This window comes from Netta rufina (genome assembly GCF_964035555.1).
Source record: "Netta rufina genome assembly, chromosome: 3".
Classification (NCBI taxonomy): domain Eukaryota; kingdom Metazoa; phylum Chordata; class Aves; order Anseriformes; family Anatidae; genus Netta; species Netta rufina.
The window spans coordinates 62,319,097-62,327,552 of record NC_140125.1 but is presented as its reverse complement, the minus strand read 5'-3'; positions in this window follow the sequence as shown (position 1 = coordinate 62,327,552).

Below are 8,456 nucleotides of genomic sequence, written 5' to 3'. Positions count from 1 at the left end.
GAAAAAAAAAAAAAAAAAAAAAAAGCGACGGTTTCCTACAAACGCTGCAGAGGCTGCACGCGTTGCTCCCTCCTTCCCGCCGGCTGATGTCACGCCACGGTTTCCTGGGCACCCAAAGTCCGTGGGATGGAATCTGAACCCATTTGGTCTGCTTTGTTTCCCCGGATGGCTGGGAAGCGAATGAACCTGTATTTTCTTCCATGGTGGCTCCGCTCCGCTGTCCCCACGCTCCCACGCGTGACGTGAATTAAAATAGCTCTGTGGCATCTCCTCATTTCCTTGGATGACTGGGCTGTGCCGTGCCCATCCCGTCCCAGGAAAACCCTTCATGGCACGAGCCACGTCGGCAAAACCCAGAGTCGCATTTCTTCTCCTTCCCACATCCCCCTCCCCTGGCTCTTGCAGACAGCCTTGCTGGGATCCAGCCCAAAGCCAAGACATTTACACGTAGGTGTCCACAAGTAGGTGCCCACACCTGCGCCAGTTTGGTCGAGCTTTCACTGTGGCCACTGGAAATCTGGTCAGGACAGTCGCTGGCGTGCAGGGAGTGTTCCCGTTGCCCTACAGCAGACACAGCAACTTTATAAGTTTAAACAGCTCAACGCTGGCAGAAAGTAAAAAACACTTGTCCTGAAGTCAGTCACGTCCCCTTCGTCCTGATCCTGCAGCCTTGCTCTGAAACTCCTGGACAAATAGCAACACGGGCATTATCAAGTACCCCAAAACTCCTAGGAAGTCACCTTTTCAAAACCGAAGACAACTCTGGCCAGCCACTCTCCTGGATGGCCAGGCTTGCACGCGTGTGTGCACCTAACACCGTTTCTCTTGTTGTCGCCTTATCCTTCTTCACCAGTCATCATTCACAGCCACGTTATTTTTAAAGAAATGCTTGTTCTGCCCACCACAGCTATGTGCAAACATAGAAACACAGGGGAAAAAAAAATAAAAATAACTTAAAAAAAGAGGTGGGGAGCAGAACATCCTTGCACACACAATATTGTCTTTGACTTGCCCAGCCCAGCCCAGCTCGACCACAAACTCCACCGAGCTCTTCCGCGTCTGGAACGGGCGTGCTTTAGTCTGGGCTGGGAGAGTGTGTCAGAAACAGCCCGGGATGTCCTGGGGCACTGCTCCTCGTGTTTCAGGGGTGGGCTGTGCAGTGCTCATGGAGGGCCCACCCTGTGTCCCTTGTGCCTGCTGGCCATGGCCATCCACAGCGTCCCCCTTATCAAGCTTCCTGCTCTGGTTCTGCAAGGATCTCACCTCTTGTAACATCCACATTCGAGGTGGTCAGACACCCAGTGGGCATCCTCTTGCTGTGGGAAGGGCTCTCTGGTGACAGTGAAAACTGTCATCATGAAAAACATCCTGTTGGACATGAACTGAGGCAGCCTTGTGCTGAAAACCGCTGCTCCACAGCCAGGATGCCCGGAGTGGGGCTATCTGAGTGAGGGGACATGTTACTGAAACAGGGTGTCCACTAGGTACCTTGTCCATCTGCTCCTACTGCGGCCTCTCCAGCCCAGCACTGATGTTTTAAGGAAAAGCACAATGTGAAAATGCACAGACGTGCACCTGACTGCTGAAATCGGAGCTAGAGAAGACAAAAAATGTGCCAGAAAACATGTGTCTATGAGGAAGAGGGAAGGGCTAAACGGAGGAAAAAAGTGTTGTGTGCACAACTGTTAGCTGACTCCTTTCTTTTTCCACTTCTGCTCCTCTGAAATCGGTGTGCTCTAGGATGAGTCAGTGGTGCATCCTGTGACACTGGAGGTTGGTCCTTGTATTCAGCACGGGCATATGTCCCTGGAAAGCTCTCCCAGAGCTCCTTTAATCATTTCTCACCCAGGAGAAATGGCTCTGGCACAGGCTGAAGATACTCACCACGAATGTCGCAAACCTTGGTTGAGCAAGGGTGAATTCCACGCGCAGCCAGCAGTACCTCGAGAGAGCAAGGGCATTGTCTCTCCTTCGCTGTGGTTTCTCTCTAGGAAGTGGGTTGCTCTGTGTTGTTCCCCTAGGTCACTCCACAGACTTGTACGGACAACGAGCTCTTGGTCTTATTGTGGAAGCCAGCACTGAACAAAGGATAAGGCATATGTAACAACTTTGGGGATTAGACGTTACTAGAAGTAATTCCTGGAGCTTTTGACACTGTGTTTCTTCCATGCCATCCCTGTCGCAGGGCCCCAGCAGCTCACAGCAGGCATTGCAACACAGCTGGTTTCAAAATATCCTGCAAAGCACCAAGAACAGGACGCCACTCAGCTGCACGGGATGGCTTCTAGAAGGACTCGGTGCACCGAGGCCAAAGCAAGCCTCTCTTCAGGGACTGGCCTGGAGGTGACTAAGCGCTGTCACAGACGCTGGCAGCCAGCAGGGTGCGCGTCCCGCGTGGGCGGACCTTCTCATGCTTTGCCACAACCCTTCCAGGCTGGCTTGGCTGAGCAATCAACCGAGCTGCAAGGAACGGTGCTTTCTGGTATTCCTCTGTTCCGAGGTGTTACAGGAACAGCCAGACCTCTCTTTGGCCCTTACATAGAAAGTTTTTTTTTTTTTTTTTTTTTTTTTTTGTTACCCTAGCTGTTTGTTTGCAAGGCTGTAACCCGAGGTCAGCCGCTTCTTACCCAAGAGGGAGAGCCCAGAAACAATGAGCTGCCTCGGAGGAGCTCCGAAAACTGCCAGTGTCATAAAACATGTTGTTGGTTTCTCACAGAGCTCATCACCTCCACGCATGGCTTCATTTTGTCCCCGATCACATCATCTCAGAGGCGTGCTCTCATTGATTCTCCAGGGCTGCACAAAACACACTTCCTTCTTGGGTACAATCCCGCAGCTGTGGTGTTATCTCTGCCTCCCGTGTCTCACAACTCCGAATTTTCATTGCTATGCTCAGTCCAAACAGACTCAGTCTCTTTTGATGCTACTATCTTTCTCTCTTCTCATGTTATCACTAATTGTTGTCGGAGTCATGGCACGAACCCAAGTAATCTACCGCTTTATCTCTGGTGTGGAGTGATTTTACGCTAGTAAAATCAAAAGGAGAAGTGTTTTGCTTTCACAGAGAAGAATTCACTAACTGCTCTGTGCATGTCACTGAGGGGATGAGGAAAAGGAGACAGCGGCTACCCACCACCTGTTAGTTTTATAGGGGTTGTGTACACTGAGAAAAAAAGGCTCCTTCCTTCTCGCAGTACAGCAGAGTTGGAGTGGGACGGGGCTAGTGGCGAATACCGCCCCTTCCAGCTGGGAAAGAGCAGTTGTTGTGTTGCTCCTTCCCTCGGAATGGAACAGCAGCCTCATGTGGTTGTTTCAAGCCCCTGCTGATGCCGGGGCTTGAAGTGGATTTCAGTTCCTCGGCCTCTGTTCCCGTTCCCATGGTGTCTGCACGCCACGGCGCACCGTGGTTAAAGTGTGTTTCACCAGTACTGTTTTCACCTTCTGGTCACAATGTCTGGGTTCAGCCATGTATTTTTGGCATGTGATGCTTCATTTCTGCTTTACTGGAAACTGTTATGACATTGGTATTACGAGTATTTATTGCCTGCTCTTTAGAAGCGTGCAGATTCCAACCCCAGAAGTGTCTCAGATGTGAGGTGTTACTCAGACCAGACATAAAGAAGCCTTGGGCCAGAGTTTACAGTCCAGATTTAGAGTACATGGAGCAGGCTGTTACGCTAACTAGATATGTTGGTAGGGAAAAGTATCAGATGGAAAAAAAAGGTCTGGGAAAGATAATGTATAAATCTAAAATATAAGTTTTGAGATCATAGTTGGATTTCACTTTATTGTTTGGTCAGAAAACACAGTTTGGAAATCTAACCCACTGGCTAGTTTGGTCTCCTCTTGCCCGACCTGTTAAACTGTGTAGTCGTACATTTTGTACATTAATAAAGCAGGTTGGTTGTAGTAGTGTGAAATATCACCATATTTTTAAAGCTATGATCCACCATATCTAGTTCTTAAAAATATTTCCCACAAGCAAACAGCTACCAAGACTGTGTCTCACAGTAGTCAGTGTGAAGAGAGAGGCGTCTTGCCTTTCATGGTCACCTACTTTAGAATAAAGTTTCTACTTTTGGGAGCGAGTTTAGATGACTTCTGTTAGGTCCAACGAATCCCACGTGCACACAGGATATAAACATACAAACACAATTTTATAACGCATAAAACACATCAGGGTGGTGTACGAAATTAAGATGAAGACAGCTCCTCAAGTCATGCATAAAGATATGATCACCACTCATAAAACAAAAGCGAGCTGCGACTGTCTAGCAAAAGTTTCACCAAGTGAATTCCCAAATATCATGGTGAACCTACAAAGGTGCAAAGGTGTTGAAGTAAAGCACTGTTCTTTCTTCAGGGTTTGTCCAGTGGCTTTAACCACAACAACATTCTTTTTCTACAAAGCTGTGCCTCATGCCTGGTGTCATTTGTAGTTCTGCAACAAATGAGGTCTGAGGAAGGAAAAAAATGAGTCCAGAAGGAGGAAAAACACCTTCCATCACTGTATAAACTTGATCATCTCCAAAACATTTTTTTTTTTTTCCATAAAAAGCATGAAAATGTCAGTGGACAACTAGTAGGTGGCCATATACTTTAAGATGCTTTCATTAATACATGGGGCTGGATAAAAACAATTTTAATGCTGGTATTGCCTGATTTATCTGTATTTGACCTGGAAACCTTAACAAGATTTTTTTTTTTTTTTTTTTTTAACATCTAAACATTTAAACAAAACATTAAAAAACAAAACCAAAACCAAAAACATTTCTTCTGCAACTCTGTAGGGTTTTAAAAAAGAAAATTTAAACAAAAATAAAACCCTCTTCCTGCTGCCTTCAGCCAAAATGACAGACAGTAATGGCATGTTTTCAGTCTTCATGGTACAATATTGCAGTTGGTCGGACAAGGGGTTTCACAGAGACTTGCAGGAAGCAGCACAGTGTCACATATGCATCTGTAGGGAGAGATGGTCTTTACTGATAACAATTAGTTTCTTTCTGCTTGTTCCCTCCCTTTTTGAGTCCTCCTGTCTCATCACTTCCATTTTATTTTATTTTATTTTATTTTATTTTATTTTATTTTATTTTATTTTATTTTATTTTATTTTATTTTATTTTATTTTATTTTATTTTATTTTATTTTATTTTATTTTATTTTATTTTTCTAACTCTGGCTCCAGGTACTAGTCCCATTTTCTTTGCTTGTACTACCACTTATTTCACTTTCTGGCCCATCAATCCTACAAGTTCATTTGATTTCAATGCCCTGCCCTGTCACCAGCTTACCAGTCAACTTACTACTTCTGGCTTGGATTTTCCTGGCTCCCACTTCCACTTCACTTGCACTGTAAATCCCTGATTCTTTCTCCTACTTTCTATCCCCAGAACATGTATGTTGAAAAATACAATTCATCACTTTGGGGTATCCAAGCATTATTCAAAATGCATAAACAGGAATGGTACATTCTCTTTCTGGGCGAATTTCTGGTTTGCACCTGACACCTATTATTTAATCAGGGGGAAAATAGTTCACTGCCGTTGCGCCCATGCACTGCTCGTCTAGTGTGATGCTGCACTCTGCTGGCTGTGGCTTGTACAGTCACTTGCATTTTTCAGTCTGCTCCTCTTTTTCTACAATTAGTTTGTTTTCAGCAATTTTCAGTATAAATGCAGGGTTAGCACAAATCATTCCTACTTCGCAGCATTGGTTTTCATGAACGCTGATGAACATCCTTCTTTCTGATTTGGCTTCCATTATGCTCAACAACAACAACAAAAAAAAACAATTAGAAGAAGAAAAGATGAAGAAGTGGAAAAACGGCCGATTGTCCAGGTGTTTCCTACATGTTTGCCAGACCCCAGTTTTGCAGGTGCCATCTCTTGTGAGAAAGGTCTCCGCAGTCCATGCCCCTTTGACCAAACATCCCAACTATGATAGGCTCCAGGCATCTTTCTGTAGCTCCTCTTTCTTAGAAGCACCGCTAAGGAAAAGTCTGCATGAAATTTGCAAACAATCAAAGACTCAACTGGTCTAATTAAAACAGAATGTACGAAGAATGTACAGGAAAGCTGGAATGGACCAAAAGGAGTTGTGTGAGTAACTAACTCAGTTTACTCAGCAAATGTCAGGCCAGGGAGGTACATCTTGGATTCATTACAAAGGAAGCAATATCTTACTTGTCCTCTGCTCCTATCCTCGGGCAGCTGTCAGCAAGACAATCTTTTCCTTCCTCTCCTTTCTGATCCTCTTGACTATAGTGTCTCAGAGACACAGCCTCGAGTGTCTGACGTTTCTCGTCCCTACTGCTCCCGCAAACACTGCTCCTTTATAGCCTGTGACCACTTTTGATGTTCAAGTTGTGACAGATTTCATTACCTTATAAGATGGGCTGGTCGCAGTTATATTTCAACAACGAAATGTCTGCACCATCTGGGATAAGAGTCTCCTCTCTACAGTGGTTAACACCTTCTAACATGACCCCCATCCCTGCCCCCTCCAGCTAACTCCGGAGTTATATTTCCCAATTTCCTTTCTCAGAACTTGGCATTTCAAAAGCCTCTTTGATCTTGCCATCACCTCGGTATGCCTGAAGGGTAAAGATGTGTAGACCGTGGTTTGCATGTCAGTCTCCCCTCATTCAAGGTGTTGGACTGGCTAGGATGATTTGTCCAGAAAGCAGTAACACTGTTATTTTTGTACTTTTTTATTACTGATGCTTCTCCCCTGTAACACTGATGAACTACTGACTCATTAAAGTCCATCCACCTCAGTGGCTAAGAACCCATTGCACCTTTTGCTCCACAGAGTTCTGTTCTTGGGTGTTTAATTCTGTATTTTTTATTATCCCATGCATTTGATTCCCGTTTGACCTCAGTTGTCAGCAAAGCAAAGGAAGATTCCATCAGTGAAGTGAGGAGCAACACTGAAGAATAATACTGCACTTCAGGCTCCTTTTGTAGGGCAGAGACTGTGGGATCTGCATGGCCTCACCTATAAACTGGAAGTCCAGTCAAACTTTGGATTAAAAAGTTAAACCGTGTTTCACAGAGGAATGGTGTCATACTACCTGCCTGGTAATTCCCAGATTCCGTAGAGGTGTGAGTGGCATAAATTTTGTTCCACCAATGCTATGCAGCAACAAAACACATTATTTTATTCTTTACAAACCCATGACAATTTCAAGGTGTAAAGATTTCACTACAGGACAGCTTGAAAACTCTGTAACTCTCTTTCATGAGCTCCAGCTCTGGTGTTTTCCTTCTGATGTTGCCCATTTTAAAAGCATTTCTCTACCCTCAAAGGCCATGCACACAGGAAGGACCCAGCAGACCTTGCTCTTTTGCCTTATTATTTTGTACACTCATAAACCAGCTGCTGTTTCTGAGCTATTCCTATACAACCAAGTACATCTGCCAGAAGGCTCCTCTTAGAAAGTTAGAAGTATTTCCCCTTAGCTCATCCCTTCACCACCCATCTCGTGGAAACAGTTTTTATTAAGCAGCTACGTGATCATTCTGTCTGTTGAAATGTTATCAGCATAGCTGAACAGCAACAGGAGGTACTGCCAACTGATATCCATAGATACTACAGGCAGCAGGATCTCAGAGCTAGAACCCCTTGGTACTTATGACACCAAATAGTGTTGGTGACATATTGTTATACCACTAGACAAAGTTGATTTTTGGAACAGACTGCCACCTTAAAAGGATCTGTTCCCATTAATATCCTGACTGAAAAGTGTCAGTCTTTAAAGGGTTCAAAGTTACAAACATAACCTGCTTTTTTTTTTTTTTTTTTTTTTTTTTTTTTTTTGTATACTCATTTGGAATTTTAGCTCATTTATGCTGAAATGGGTGGAAAAGCATCAAAAATGTTTCCTTTTCTCTCCTCTCCTCTTCTCTTTTCAATAGACCTAGTTTATTTTCTATTCAGATCATTGGCTCACAAACGTTTTTATAGTGTTGGCTTTTAGGATGGGTTTAGAGCAGGACTTCTTGTTTTACGCTAGGAATGTTTCCTGCACTGCTCCAGTGCCCCTCTCAAGGGGTGGGTATTAAGCACCAAGACAACAGCAGGACAAGGTCTGACAACCCAGCTTAGGACATGCACAAGGCAGAGTACGAAATAAATGTGGAGAAGCATTTAGGCCACAACGTTGTATGTGGGCTCGTATGGACTTGGAGCAAGTCCTGTGCGAAGCCAGTGCCTAAAGCCCGGAGGCTCGCCAGGACACCTCAGCTTCTTCAAAATGGCGGCGGTGGCAGTCCCGCCGTGGCCGCTTTCCCGCCTTTTCTACCGGGCTTCGTGGCCGGAGCCCAGCCTGTAATGGCGGGCGCCGCTGGCCCTGCTGCCCTTTGGCTACGGCATTGTCGGTGCTCGCTTGGTGCGAGGCGCTGCTAGGGCTCGCTGCGAGAACCGACGCTGCCCCCGGCGTCCCCACACAGCTCACC